This window comes from Anolis sagrei, chromosome Y (genome assembly GCF_037176765.1).
Source record: "Anolis sagrei isolate rAnoSag1 chromosome Y, rAnoSag1.mat, whole genome shotgun sequence".
In the NCBI taxonomy this organism is placed as follows: Eukaryota; Metazoa; Chordata; class Lepidosauria; order Squamata; family Dactyloidae; genus Anolis; species Anolis sagrei.
This window is the reverse complement of record NC_090035.1, coordinates 42267394-42283300: the sequence shown is the minus strand read 5'-3', so window position 1 is coordinate 42283300 and position 15907 is coordinate 42267394. Positions and strand designations below refer to the sequence as shown.

The following is a 15907-nucleotide window of genomic DNA, read 5'->3' as shown; positions in this document are numbered from 1 at the left end:
ACAGGTTGCAGGTCCGAATCCGGGAGAGGTGGATGAGCTCCCTCTATCAGCTCCAGTTCCTCATGCGGGCACATGAAAGAATCCTCCTACAAGGATGATAAAACATCAAATCATCCGGGCATCCCCTGGGCATCGCCTTGCTGACGGCCAATTCTCTCACACCAGGAGCGACTTGCAGTTTCTCAGGTTGCTCCTGACATGACAAAAAAACCCCAAAAAACAAACCACAACATGAGGAAGTGTATTAATGGGTCGCGGCATTAGGAAGATTGAAAAACACTATTTTAAGCAGAGGCTGGAAGGTTATCTGTCAGGAGTGCTATGATGATATCTTCCTGTCTTGCAGAATGAAGAGGGCAAGGGTGGATGGCCCCTGAGGTCTCTTCCAACTCTAGAATTCTATGATTCAGGACTGAAATACTCCAGGCCTTGTTATGCCTGCATGCATCATGTTTGCAAAATGCATTCCCCAAAGATGCTTCTCCGGTGCCTCTTTCGCTCTGGAACATGGCATTCAGAATGAACAGTCTCTCTTTATGCTGATTCTGTTTCAAAAAAACCACAGCAGGCAAAAGTCCTGCCTTTCCCCAGTCTGTGGCTTGCGACCTCCTCACTTCCACTTCAGTCCCTCACCATGAAGCATCCATTAGCCACATTTGGCCTCTGAGGACAAAGCTGCCAGCTGCTGAATGTTAATAGAAAATGCAACTTCTGGAAGAGAAAGAAGAGGAGGATGTGGAATAATGCTAGAAGGAAAATTTGTGCATAGCCTCAGAAGGAAAAGAGGGGAAAGCTGCATGGAATGAGAAGACAGGCGTCCTCTCCATCAGTGTTTCTCAACCTTCCTAATGCTGCAACCCGTTAATACAGTTCCTCATGTTGTGGTGACCGCCAACCATAAAATTATTTTCGTTACTACTTCACAACTATAATTTTGCTACTGTTATGAATTGTAATGTAAATATATGATATGCTGGGTGTATTTTCATTCACTGTGCCAGATTTGGCACAAATGCCCCATACGCCCAAATTTGAATACTAGTGGGGTTGGGGGGGATTGATTTTGTCATTTGGGAGTTGTAGTTGCTGGGATTTATAGTTCACCTACAATCAAAGAGCATTCTGAACTCAACTAATGATAGAATTGAACCCAACTTGGCACACAGAACTTCCATGACCAACAAAAAATACTGGAAGGCTTTGGTGGGCGTTGACTTTGAGTTTTGGAGTTGTAGTTCACCCACATCCAGAGAGCACTGTGGACTCAAACAATGATGGATAGGGACCTAACTTGGCATGGATACTCAATATGCCAAAATGTGAACACTGGTGGAATTTGGGGGAAAATAAGACCTTGATATTTGGAAATTGTAGTTGCTGGGATTTATAGTTCACTTACAATCAAAGAGCATTTTGAACCCGCAATAGATCTGTACCAAACTTGGCACACTACCTGTACAATGGGAAACATTGCATACTGGTGGGGTTGAGGGGAGCTGTTTTCAAATTCTGGGAGTTGTAGTTCACCAACACTCCAAGAGCACTGGGTACCAAACTGGTGATGGAGCTAGTAAACCTGCCACATAGAACTTGTCTCAGAAAAAGTCATCCCCTTAGTTGAGAGGACATCTGAGAGGCCGGCCAATCACAGCAGAGGAAGGCTTTTGGTGGGAAGATTTGCCGTCTGTTTCCAAAAGTGAAGAGAAGGTCAGGTGTAGAGATCTTCAGCCTTCTCAGCCAAAAGGGCACCTGAAACCATAAGAAATATGTTTTCTGATGGTCTTTAGAGACTGCTCTGAAACACCTCTTGCGATTCCCCCTAGGAGTTCTGACCCTCAGGTTGAGAAACGCTGCTCTAGATGGTCAAGGGAACTTATGAATGAATGAATGAATAAAGTTTATTGCACTAGCCATAGGCCATGACATCAATAACATACAACCTTTATAAACACATTCCGATATAAACAAAAACCCCTTCAAAGTTTAAAAAACTAGATCTTTAAAATTTTGCTGGCAGAAACCTAACAGTAGTATGTGTCCTCCTTAACCTTCTCCCTTTCCCTGTCTGGTCTCCAGCGAGGATTTTGCTACTCTGTCTCTGATCTTTTGGGCTGCGATTGCAAATGTGGCTACTTTTAGCGTTATATTTTTGTCATAATCTGCTAGCAAGTCACCGATCACGGCCGATTCTTGCCATGCTGCCCTTTCTTCAAGGAGTGTTCCCAGGAGATTTTTTCTGGGATCATTATACAGAGGGCAGTGTAATAGATAGTGTGTTAGATCTTCTTTATCCCCAGAGCCACAAATGCAAAGCCTTTGGGCATGGGGGATCCCTTTGTATCTCCCTTCTAGCCAGTTTGAGGGCATTGTTTGGAAGCGCAGAGCTGTAAAGGCTTTCCTCAACACTGGTGACGTTAGATCTTGAAGATATTGTTGGCAGTATTGGTCACTCTTTAGTCTGGGATACCATGTAGAAAAACCTTGCTTTTTACTAATCTCCAAATTGCCAGCTGCATCCATCTCAAAGATTTTATCACTAATCTCCTTCTTGTCCAGCTGCATTAGAGTTGTTATTGACCCATCAAAATACTGATGGAGCAAGGCTAGCCAGGATTGCACCCATCCTCCCCGTTTATACTGCTCCCTCAAGCATTGCTTTGCTATGCTCTCCTCCTCCATTCCTAGCAATCTCTTCCCATACGAGATGATGAGTTTATGCATTCTGGCCTTAAGTGAGGGAAGATCTAATTCCAGTCTTAACAGGGCAGCTGGGGACCCAGGGGGAAGGGCTAGAAGAGCTCTTGCGAACTTGTTCTGAATGCATTCAACCTGTTTTGTATTACCTTGCCCCCAAATTTCCGCTCCGTATAACAATTGGGGTAAAATTTTAGCAGCAAAAATCTTTACTGTGGGACATACCAGGGAACCTCCCTTTGTTTTCCCAAAGGCTAGGATTGACTTCGCTGACCTCCAGGCAGATAATTTGGCTGCCTCTATGTGGTTCTTCCAGTTTCCATTATGAGAGAAGTGTAAGCCCAAGTATTTAAAGCTATCACACTGCTCTATTGACTGACCATCCAATTTCCAAGTGTGTCTTTGCTTCCTTTTGGAAAATACCATCACTTTGGTTTTTGAGTGATTGATTGACAGCTTCTCTTGTCTACAAATTCTACTTAATGCCCTCAAAAGTCTCCTGAGACCTATTTGCGTAGATGACAGGAGCACCATGTCATCCGCATATAATAGGATCTGGAACTTATGGGGCTGGTAGACCATGGACCACCCAAAGTCTATCCAAGGGCCACAGTGAAAAGACCAGATTCAATGTAACTCAATGAGCCAGTGATTGGGCCAGATTTATTTATTTATTTATTTATTTATTTATTTACCTTACTTGTATACCACTGTTCCCAGCCCGAAGACGACTCACAGCGGTTCACAACAAATAAGAACAGCAAAAATTCAATGCTACAGTATAAAAAACAGTTAATAACCTAACACATTACATAATTAATAACAATTACTACAATAACCATTCATTATCGTCTCATCATCAAAAACATGATCCAGATTCGTCATCCATTGTTCCATTCCAGTGTTCATTAACCAGTCATTGCACTAATTATTCGAACGCCTGCTCAAACAGCCAGGTCTTCACTTTTTTGCGGAATATCATTAGAGATGGTGCTAGTCTAATATCCGTAGGAAGGGCATTCCACAGTCGAGGAGCCACCACTGAGAAGGCCCTATCTCTTGTCCCTGCCAGCCATGCTTGAGAAGCAGGCGGGATCGAGAGCAGGGTCTCCCCGGAAGATCTGAAAGTCCTGGTGGGTTCATAGGCCGAGATGCGGTCGGATAGGTAGCTTGGGCCAGAACCGTTTAGGGCTTTAAAGGCCAACACCAGGACTTTGAATTGAGCCCGGTCGCAGATCGGCAGCCAGTGGAGTTGGCGCAACAGGGGGGTTGTATGCTCCCTGCGCTCCGCTCCTGTTAAGATCATGGCTGCTGAGCGTTGGACTAGTTGGAGCTTCCGAGCCATCTTCAAAGGCAACCCCACATAGAGAGCGTTGCAGTAGTCTAAACGGGATGTAACCAGAGCGTGGACTACCGTGGCCAAGTCAGACTTCCCAAGGTACGGGTGCAGCTCGTGTACAAGCTTTAGCTGTGCAAATGCTCCCCTGGTCACTGCCGAAACCTGGGGTACCAGGCTCAGCGATGAATCCAGGGTCACACCCAAGCTGCGAACCTGCGTCTTCAGGGGGAGTGCGACCCCATCCAACACAGGCTGTAACCCTATGCCCTGTTCGGCCTTGCAACTGACCAGGAGTACCTCTGTCTTGTCTGGATTCAGTTTCAATTTGTTCGCCATCATCCATCACAGTGTCCAAGCACCGGTTCAGGACCTGGACAGCCTCCTTAGTAGCAGGTGGAAAGGAGTGACAGAGTTGGACATCATCCGTGTACAGATGACACCGTACCCCGAAACTCCGGATGATCTCCCCCAGCGGCTTCATGTATTTTTTATTAATTTTTATTGATTTATCACATTTATTACACACTATTGCATTTTGTACATCAGCCTCTTTAACATGTTGTTTTGTTGTTTTGCTTTGACATACCTAAACCGGACAAAGACTTAACAGATCCAGGGTCATATAGGCCCATATCATTAATTAATCAGGATGCAAAGATATCGTCCGCGATAATAGCCAATAGAATGAATAAATGTATGTATAAGTACATAAAAGAAGATCAGTGCGGGTTTGTAAAAGGAAGACAAATGTCAAATTTGATAGGGAGAGTATTAAATAAAATTCATTGGGCTAAAGAGGGGAAGGAAAAAGCAGGGATACTATTATTAGATATTTTTAAAGCGTTCAATTGTGTGGAATGGGAGACATTAAGGGAAATATTGAATAAATTTGGAATGGGAAATAGAATAAAAGGAGTACTAAAACAATTTTACTCAAGGAACTCAGCAGTGGTAACTATAAATGATGGAGTGACAAACGAAATAAAAGTGACTAGAGGAACTAGGCAAGGGTGCCCTTTGTCTCCGATACTATTTGCTATGGTGATAGAACTGTTTGCTAATAACATAAGGAATGATAAAAATTTAGAAGGGTTAGGAAAAAAGGAGAAACAGAAGGTGAGCTTATTCGCTGACGATACATTGTTATTTATAGAAAATATAGTGGAGAAAATGGATAGAATAAAAGAACATTTGGAGATATTTGGGAAAGCAACGGGTTTACAAGTTAATTGGAACAAGTCAGAAATGATGCTACTTAATTATACAAGAGAAGAAGAAAAAGATTTTATAGAACAGAGAAAAATGGGAATAAGAATTAAGAATAAATTAAAATACTTGGGAGTAATAATAACTAAGGATTTAGAAGAGATAGAGGAAGTAAATGTAGTAACTTTAAGGAAAGAAGTTCAGAAAAAGCTAATAGAGTACGAAGGTATACGCTTATCCTGGTTTGGAAGAATAGAATTAGTAAAAATGAAAATACTTCCAAAAATAAATTTTATATTTAGGATGCTACCACTTCAAATCACAGAAGAAGAACTAACTAGATGGCAACAAATGATTAATAAGTACTGTAATGGAAGTAAAAGAAACAGATTAAACAAACAGTTATGGTATAGATCGCAAAAGGAGGGTGGACTAGCACTACCTAATATAAAAAAATATTATGAAGCTAGTAGATTAAGTTTGGTTATAGAAGGAATGGTTAAAAAAGAGGGGATAGATTGGCTTAGTAATGATTCAGGAAAAGTGGAAGATGAAACCTGGAATATATTTTTAAACAGTTTACTAGAAAAGAAATGAGGGAAATTAGAAACCCAATGCTGAGTAACATACTGAAAGTATGGAATAAATATAAGGGGAGGTTAATAAAGGAGGGATCAATTATAACCCCAATAGTGATGGAAAAGAAATTCCCAAATTTTTTTTAAAAAGTAATGGATAAAAAGGTAAGGGAAATAAATCTAGATAGGATAGGGGATTGGATGAAGGTGGAAATGAAGAGGGAAATGATGTTGGAAGAGTTTAAAGAAATAAAATTGTCATGGTTTCATTGTATACAATTAGAACAATGGTTAATAAACTGGGAAAAAAACAATAGAAATGGAAGCCAACTCAATCAATTCGAACAAATAATACAGAAGGGAAGGGCTGTAGAAGAATATGAAAACTTGAGAGTTATAATTAGCAAAATTTATAAGATACTAATTGAAATGAAGGATGAAAAAATAAAAAAAATGTACCCTTAAGGAGATTTGGGAAGAGGATTTAGGGATAAAAATAAGTGAAATAGAGTGGCAACAATTATGGGGACAAAGACATTTAAAAAATTTATCGATACAAGTTAAAGAAAATTATTATAAGTTAATATGGAAGTGGTACTTGACACCGGTAAGAATAGCATATATGAATAAAAATAACTCAATAAATTGTTGGAGAGGGTGTCAAGAACCAGGAACATATATACGCATGTGGTGGCAATGTAAATATGTAAATAATTTTTGGGAGAAAGTATTTAGAGAAATAGAAACAATAATGAATATGAAAATAGATAAAAGTCCTAGTATAGCCTTACTATCATTATATAACAATAAGCAACTGAAAAAGGAGGATAAAGAAGCGATAACAAACTTACTAACTATAGCAAGACTTCTTATAGCAAGGAATTGGAAAAAAGAAATGAATATACAAATAGAGGAGTGGTATAAGGAAGCATGGAAAATAGCAATAAATGATAAATTGACATGTATATTAAAGGTTAAAAAAGGTACATGGAAACAAAGCGATTTTGCTGCTGTATGGGGAAAATTTGTGGTAAATGGATTAAAAAATAAGGAAGGAAAATTACCGTCACAAGAAGAAATGAAATTTTGGACAGATGAAATGTAAGAATGGTGGCTTGAGACGGGTGGAGGGGAGCACTGTGGTGGAAAAAAGGGGGGGAAGAGAAAAAAAGGGGGGGGGGAAATGTCAAAGCAAAACCAGCGGCTTCATGTAGATGTTATACAACATGGGAGACAATATTGAGCCCTGAGGAACCCCACAAGACAAAGGTTGTGGGGTTGAACAGGTGTCTCCCAGTAACACCTTCTGAGATCAACCCTCTAGGAATGACCGGAGCCACTGCAGAACAGTACCTCCAAGACCCATCCCCACCAGGCGTCCCAGAAGGATACTGTGGTCGATAGTATCGAAGGCTGCTGAGAGGTCCAGCAGCACTAACAGGGACACACTCCCCCTGCCAAGCTCCCAGCGCAGATCATCCACTAAGGCGACCAAGGCTGTCTCGGTACCATGTCCCGGCCTAAAGTCAGACTATGCCGGGTCTAGATAATCTGTGTCTACCAAGAATACCTGGAGTTGTGAGGCCACCACACGTTCCAAGACTTTGCCCAAGAAGGGGAGATTGGAAACTGGTCGACAGTTGTCTAATTTAGTGGGGTCCAGTGATGGTTTTTTCAACAGTGGTTTTATTATAGCTTGTTTTAAGCTCGCTGGAATCTTGCCTTCCCGAAGGAAAGCATTAACCACCACCTTAACCCACTCAGCCAATCCCCCTCTGGCCTCCTTTAGAAGCCAGGATGGGCAGGGGTCCAGGATGCACATGGTTGGCCTCATTCCTCCAAGTATCTTGTCCACATCCTCGGGTTTCACCAATTGAAATGAATCCATCAACACTGGACAAGCAGGTGCTCGTGTTACATCCTCAGAGACTGCCGTTAACATGGTATCCAGACCAGAACAGATCAAAGCGACTGTCTGCAAAGAACTGAGCAAAAGCTTCACAGCGAGAAGTCGAATCATCAGGGTTCCCACCTTGAGCAGTGGGATTTAAAAGGCCTCTGACAGCTCAGCCGGACTGTTCTTTGCAGACGCAATAGTGGCCGCAAAGAAGGCCTTCTTTGCGGCTTTTATTGCTGAGGCATATGCCCTTAAAAAAGGACACAAACCATGTTCTATTTGGCTCGCTCGGATCCGAACGCCACACACTCTCTAGTTCCCTCTTCCTTCGCTTCATCGCTGCCAGCTCCTCGGTAAACCAAGGAGCTGGTTTAGCTCAGCTACTTGAGAGGGGACGTTCCAGAGCGATCGTGTCAATTGCCCTAGTCATCTCCCCATTCCAGAGAGCAACCAGGGCCTCGACAGGATCACCTACCGAGGCGGCGGGAAACTCCATGTTTTCCAGAGCCCTGTGGTCCTTCATCTTCTGAAGTGTTTGCTTCTATTTCCACAAAACATATTTTCTCAAATCCATGGCTATGAAATCCATTACAGACAAAGCAGGACTTTGGATTTTTGGAGACTGGAGCTATCATACCACCTCTCCATCTTCTCTGCAAAAAAAGCTGCTCCATCTTGGATGTGATGACAGCCCTTCAGATGTGCAGAGATATTTATTTAAAGATCCCACGATGCCAATCATAGCACTTTGCCATCATATGTCTTCTCCAGGGTAAAGCTGCCCAGTGCCCTCCTTGGTTCTTCAAAGGCTTGGCTCCTATGTGCTATGAATGCAGGTTTCAGCTTGCTGAAATCCTCCTTAAGCTGCATTGCCTTCCAACTGTGCCTTCCCAGTTCCAGCTCCTCGTGCACTCCCTTTTGCCACTGGCAAACCACATGAAGGTGAAAGGCTTCTTACCTGCCTTCCTTTGATGAAGGCAGCCCTTTTCTCCATCCATTCCTACTCCTGCATCCCTCCTGCATTGTGAAACTTGGCCTGCTCAGTCAGAAGGTCAGAAGGGAGGGACAAGGCAATGAAAACCATCACATCAAAAGGGTTGTAGAGCTGGTTCCAAGGATGGGATTCCTCCTCTTTCTTAGTTCATTGTAACACTACATTCAATGGGAAGATGGAGGTCTAGGGGCCAATTTTATTTCTGGGTTGCTGCGAGTTTTCCGGGTTGTATAGCCATGTTCCAGAAGCATTCTCTCCTGACGTTTCACCCACATCTGTGGCAAGCAGAGGTTTTGTGGTCTGTTGGAAACTAGGCAAGTGAAGTCTCCCATCCAGGGTGAGAGAAAGAACTCTTGTCTGTTTGAAACAAGTGTGAATGTTGCAACTGGCCACCTTGATTAGAATTGAATGGCCTTGCAGCTTCAAAGCCTAGCTGCTTCCTGCCTTGCCTCAACCTCTGAGGATTTTTTTCCATGTCAGGGGTGACTTGAGAAACTGCAAGTTGCATCTGGTGTGAGAGAATTGGCCGTCTGCAAGAACATTGTCCAGGGGACGCATGGATGTTTTGATGTTTTACCATCCTTGTGGGAGGCTTCTTGCATGTCCCCACATGGGGAGCTGGAGCTGACAAAGGGAGCTCATCTGTGCTCTCTCAGGATTTGAACCTCCGACCTGTCGGTCTTCAATCCTGCTGGCACAGGAGTTTAACCCATTGCGCCACCGGAGACTCCACCTTTGATGTGGGTGAAACGTCAGGAGAGAATGCTTCTGGAACATAGCTGTACAGCCCAGAAAACTCACCGCAAGCCAGTGATTCCAACCATAAAAGCCTTTGACAATTCTATTTTTGCCATGGCACTTTCCAAAATCTGTACAAAATGCTTCCAAAAGGCCAAAAGCCCCCCACACAGAAAAGAGAAGTCTGCTTCTAGTTTGGTAATGCATTTTGGGGGCAATGTGGAATCAATTAGAAAAATGGACCGCCACACCTGGATGCTTTGAGGAAATGCAAGATATACTCCTTCCTTGTCCTATTGGTCTATGAAGGAGATTTCCAGGTTTCAATAACCAACTTGGGGTCCGGATTGGGTGCCAGATAAAAGGAGCCCCTGTTATGCCCCTATTTCGGAGAGATGGCAAGAAGAGGGAGCTGTTGGAATCCCTTGTTCCAAATTCCATCAATGGGTGACCTAAATCAACCCCGGGAGGGGCTTGGAGGAGGAAGCAACAGTGGCAGCAGCAAAGGTCAGGGTTTGTTTTTTTTTCCCCCTTTCTTAATGAGTCTGCACACACACAACCGAGGCACACTCTGCAGGGAATCCAATGGAGGAGCAACCACTGCAGTGTCTATAATTATCCTCCTCCCAAACAGAAATCCCACCACTTGTTCAGCAGCAAGGATCCATCCCAAGGAGATGGTCTACCAAGGTTGGAGAGCATGGCCCACAAGGGACATGGCCCTCGCTTTGGTGTTCTGCCCAGGAATGGACAACCCAAACCCTCTGAGAGCCAGAGAAAAGGAAACAGCTTCCCATCCCATTGCTTCCCACCTGCATTGGTTATTTTGAGGTGTGAGCAAAAGAAGGAAGGTTCAAAAGGAGGCCCGATGGCATAGAGGAAGACCAGGCTGGACTTTATGATTACAGGAGCAATTGGAAAATCTATTAGTGCTAATGAGGCTGCCATTATTATCAATAATCAGGTTGTACGTGTACAGATAATCAGTCTGAAAGATGATAAGGCAGTCATTGATACGATTCCAAGGCTGGGATTGATCCTTGTCCCTGGAGACCTTGACCTCTGTTTGGACCAAGGTCAGGCAGCAAAAGAAGGCAGCCCTGGCCAGAGCAAGAGGGTGGGGGAGGAAGTACTGGCCCAAAGAGCCCCTGGCAAATGGCATGCATCTACATGGGGCAAAGGGGTCTTTGACCAGCCTGGCTTCACGGCACACACACAGCATCCTTCCCAAAAGCAGGGCACACAGGGGTCTGCAAAGAGAGGAGAACGTCTCACAGAAAACCTTGGAGGAGGAGGAGCGGGAGGAAAGGGACGCTTCTCAGGTTTGCTAAGGGGCTGTTTGCCCCTCCAGACAACTTGGGGAGGGCAACCTGGTGGCATCTAATAATCTAAAATAATTGGGGGAGTGAGAGGGGGGAGAGCGGATGAAGAGACTGCCCGGTTGTGAGGCAGAGACCCTGGGAAAAACAAGGAAGGGAGGGAGGGAGGGAGGGAGGAAAGAAGGAAGGAAGGAAGGAAGGAAGGGAAGGAGAAGGAAAAGAAGGAAGGATAGACGGAAGGAAGGAAGGAAGTGAGGAAGGGAAAAGAAAGGAAGAAAGGAGGGAGGGAGGGAGGGAGGGAGGGAGGGAAGGAAGGAAGGAAGGAAGGAAGGAAGGAAGGGAAAGGAAGAAAGGAGGGAGGGAGGGAAGGAAGGAAGGAAAGAAGGAATGTGGAAAGGAAGGAAGGGGAAGAGAGGGAGGGAAGGAAAGAAGGAAAAGGAAGGAAAGAATGCAGGCAGGCAGGAAAGACGGAAGGAATGCAGAAAGGAAGGAAAAGGAAGAAAGGAAGGCGGAATGTGGGGAGGGGAGGGGAGGAAAGGAAAGAAAAGGAAGAAAGGAGAGAGGGAGGAAAGGAAGGAAAGAATGCAGGAAGGAAGGAAGGGAAGGAAGGAAAGAAAGAAAGAAAGAAAGGAGGGAAGGAAGAAAGGAAGGAAGGGGAAGAGAGGGAGGGAAGGAAAGAAGGAAAAGGAAGGAAGGAAGGAATGCTGGAAGGAAGGAAGGAAAGAATGCAGGAAGGAAGGAAAGGGAGAAAATGGGGGGGGAGGAAGGAAGGAAGGAAAAGGAAGGAAAGAATGCAGGCAGGAAGGAAGGAATGCAGGAAGTAAGGAAAGGAAAGGAAGAAAGGAGGGAGGGAGAGAAGGAAGGAAGGAAGGAAGGAAGGAAAGAAGGAATGTGGGAAGGAAGGAAGGAAAGGGAAGGAAGAAAGGAGAGAGGGAGAGAAGGAAGGAAAAGGAAGAGAAGGAAAGAATGCAGGAAGGAAGGAAGGAAGGGGAAGGAAAAGAAGAAAGGAGGGATGGAGGGAGGGAAGGAAGGAAGGAACGTGGGAAGGAAGGAAGAGTTGGCCACAAACAGAAGGAAAGGAGAGAGGAAAATAGGAGAATGGGTTGGTCAAATATAGGATGAAGGAAGGAGAGAAATAGAGAAATAGGTTGGCCAAATACAGGAGGGAGGGAGGGAGGGAGGGAGGGAGGAAAGGAAGGAAGGAAGGAAGGAAGGAAGGAAGGAAGGAAGGAAGGACGGAAGGAAGGAAGGAAGGGGAAGGGGCATTCTTCTCCCCCATTAGGTGCCCAGTCCCTGAAGGAGAGATGGGGACCCCTCCTTTAGCCCGCTTTCCCCCGTTGCTGCTGCTGCGCCCCTCTCTCTGTACACAGGGAGGGGCAGGGAGGGGGGCAATGCCGACCAGAAAGGAGCCCCTCCAACCCCCCAAGAGCCCTGCGATCCCCATTTCCTCCGCCTCCCACCCTGCAGACACGCAACCCTTTTCCATCTGCTCCAGACCCGTATGGAGTCGGACTCTGGAAAGGTTGGATGGAGAGGAAGGGGGACCCACCTGGTTCCTGGGTGGAGTGGCCTCGATCCGGAGAAAGAGAGCGAGAAAGAGAGAGAAGGCGAGAGAAGGATGGAGAGCCGGGCGCGCTCCCGACGCCTCCAGAGAGGAGGAGGGGGAAAGAGGGAAGGAAGGAAAGAGGGAGGGAGGGAGGAAAGGAGGAAGGTGGCCGCGCGTCAGAGGCAGGGATGGTGCAGCTGACAAAGACCCCCAAAGAGCCCCCTCCCTCCCCGACACCTGTGACGTCAGCAAGGGCAGATTAACTCCTCCCCCCCCCCCGGAGCGTCGCCTCCTTTGCTCTCCACCCGACATCTCTTTCCAAGGGCCAAGTGGCCGTGAAGGGGCACCCAGAGGTCATCTAGCCTGGTCCTGGCTGGGAGTCCGGGTCTTCTTCCCAAAGCATGAAGAGCGCCATGCCCTTGAGCATGTGCAGAGAGCCTTCTTCCTCTTCTACTTCTCATTCAAATGGCTGGGGTGCTCTAGGGTTCATCTGCATTGCAGAATGAGTGCAGTTCGACCCCACTTTGAGCTGCTATGGCTCAATGCTATGGAACCTGAATACCCAGTGTCCTCTGAAATGCAAAGAAGAGGTCCCACTTGGGGTCAATTGAGAAAGAGTGGACTTTTCTTGCTCTCCTACAAGAAATTTGCAGCAAAATCATCTGACCCTGGGTTCTGTTCCAAACTTCCCTGTCTGCAACCCTGATAGAAAGTGTGCAAGGCCTCCTACCAGCATGCACTGCAGGACAGCAGCCCCATGCCAACCAGCATTTGCACCCCAGCTTCAACTGATTTAGTAAATTACAGCAGGGATGGGAGAATGTTTTATTTATTTATTTACAGTATTTATATTCCGCCCTTCTCAACCCACAGAGGACTCAGGGTGGATTACAATGTACATATTAGGGCTGGGCGGCTTCGTTTGTTAATTTCGTAATTCGTTATTGATTCGTATTTAAATTAGCTTATGATCCGATATTGAGCCATGCTGGAGCAACTAAAAATCGAAACAAATTTTTCAATTTATTTCGTAATTGTTTCGTAATTGGTTCGAAATCGTTTCGAAATCGTTTCGAAATCGTTTCGTAATTGTTTCGTAATTGTTTCCGTATGTCTGGTGCAAGTTTTATAGTTGTTGTTTGTTTTATCAGTGATAAAAAAAGAAATTATCACACCAACAGTCAACAACAGAGGGAGAGGGAAGCTTCAGAAGTTCCCCCTGACTTCCGGTGGGTGATGGCGACGGGAAAGCTGCATTGAGAGGGAGCTCCGATGCAGACCAGCGTTGAGGCGCCTTAAGGGTGAGATTAAGCTCCCCCACCATCACCAGATTGAATGTGAAGGTGTAGAGTAACCCGTGGGAGGCTCCTAGACCCCAAATACTCCCTTTCCTCAAGGAGGGGGGTAAAGAGGGTCCGAGCCGACGGGAGAACAGGCGCCCCGCTGGGATCGGGCATTGACCCGTTTCAACCGCTGCCAGCCCATGCAACAAATACGAAGAAGAAATTAAGAAACTCAAAAGAGAAATTAAAGAATATCTCAACACCAGGTAAAAGATTTGAACAGAAGAGGAGAAGGAAGGAAGAAGATAGATAAGGAGACAAAATCAAGGGGGAACCTTCCCCCCCCCTCCCCCCGAAATTTAAAGCTATATTTTAAAACCCGGAAAGGGCTATTGTGAATAGATCAATTTGGATAATACTTATCAAATTACATAGTTACTCCCCGCTTACTGATTTATTTTGGCTTAGATAATTAACTAAACAATATTAATTAAACTAAATTAAAATAAGCATTTGGAAGACAGGGAAACGAATGAGATAAACTGAAAGAAGTGAGAAGATATTATATGCTGTGAGAGTCCTCCTCCTCCTGCCCCTCCCCCTGATTCCCTTATCCTCCCACTCAGCCTAGTAGTTAACGAAGAAGGAAAATTCCTGACCTTGGTGCCATATTGTTGTGTCTAACTGGCACTCTTCTTTATAAACAAAAGGAAAGGACAATGCAGGAAGTGACAAAGAGGAAGTGACGAAGAAGAAGGCTGTGGGAGGAAAGGGTGGAGAAACAAAGAAAGGGCAGAAGAGCTTCAAGAAGGGCGGAAGTTGGGAGGAGGAAGTTGGAACCATAGAGAAACCATAGAGAAACCATAGAGAAACCATAGAGAAACATCGCTACAGAGCGGCAGAGCGGCAAATTAAAATAAGCATTTGGAAGACAGGGAAACGAATGAGATAAACTGAAAGAAGTGAGAAGATATTATATGCTTTGAGAGTCCCCCTCCTCCTGCCCCCCCCTGATTCCCTTATCCTCCCACTCAGCCTAGTAGTTAACGAAGAAGGAAAATTCCTGACCTTGGCGCCATATTGTTGTGTCTAACTGGCACTCTTCTTTATAAACAAAAGGAAAGGACAAGGCAGGAAGTGACAAAGAGGAAGTGACAAAGAAGAAGGCTGTGGGAGGAAAGGGTGGAGAAACAAAGAAAGGGCAGAAGAGCTTCAAAAAGGGCGGAAGTTGGGAGGAGGAAGTTGGAACCATAGAGAAACCATAGAGAAACCATAGAGAAACATCGCTACAGAGCGGCAGAGCGGCAAATACAGTGTAAATCCTAAACAAATAGATATTTAAGGACAACAGTGGCTGAAGGATAGAGAAGAACAGCGGGGATAAGAAGCAGACGTGGAGCTAGGACGAGAAGCAGATGAAATTCAAGGACGAGAAGCAGATGTGGAGCCAGGACGAGAAGTAGACGAAACTCAAGGACGAGAAGCAGACGAGACCCAAGGAAGAGAAGTAGACGTAAATAACAGAAAGAGGAGAAGAAGCTGAAATTAGAATAAGAAGGAATTGAACAGGAAAGCTGCAAAGACAGGAAAGAAAAAAGAATTAGAGGAAAATATAAATCAATTAATATTAATATAACTAAATTGGATTTAATGAATTTTTAAGGAATTGATCTACTCTATAATAAATTAGTTAGAAAATATTTGATGAATGAATTGATATAAGAAATTATTTGAAGAGAATAAATTAAAATTAAAGTGATTGAGGAGGAATAAAACCAAATATTTGGACTAAGGGGATTAAAAGGTTATCCAGCTTAAAGATTTGGTTGGGAAGTTGATGTCAATGAAAGGAAAATCAGATAAAGAAAAACTTCAAGTAAGGAGAGCTTCACTAGATACCAGCTTAAGCATGGAGAATATACTTAAGGAAATTAAAAAACTATCGGAAAAACAAGATGCAACAAAGAAGGAGATGGTTGAAAAACAAGAGGAAATAAAGAAAGAGATGGTGGAGAAGCAAGAAGCACTCTTCAATAAACAAGAAAAGAACTACAAAAAGCTGTCGGAAGAGTTTAAAGATATGAAAAAAGAGATGCAAGAAGAATTTGGCCAAATTAAAAAAGATATAACCCAGTTACATGGAGAAGTGAAAGAACTAAAAATTAGTAAAGAAAAAATAGAGGAAACACAATCTCAGATCTTGAAGAAGATTAAAGCGAGTGATAAACAAAAGGAAAAATTGGAAATAGAACAAGAAAAATTATTACAGAGACAAATGGATTACCACCTACGGTTTAGAAATATTCAAGAAGA

The 15907-nt window shown here is 44.3% G+C and overlaps 1 protein-coding gene across 6 annotated transcripts in view; it reads right to left on the bottom strand.

Annotated features, from left to right (window-relative positions):
- Window positions 1–14701, bottom strand: part of LOC137094732 (CYFIP-related Rac1 interactor A-like) — an 88976-nt gene extending 74275 nt beyond the window's left edge. For 2 of the 6 annotated variants that reach the window (XM_067461628.1, XM_067461629.1), the window contains exon 1: window positions 12315–12522. The gene's annotated coding sequence lies outside the window, so the exon portion shown is untranslated. Of the gene's footprint in view, window positions 1–12314; window positions 12526–14253; window positions 14332–14662 lie in introns of those variants that run through there. The other 4 variants (XM_067461627.1, XM_067461625.1, XM_067461630.1 and 1 more) reach the window with 4 other exon arrangements.
- Between the last annotated feature and the right edge of the window lie 1206 nt (window positions 14702–15907).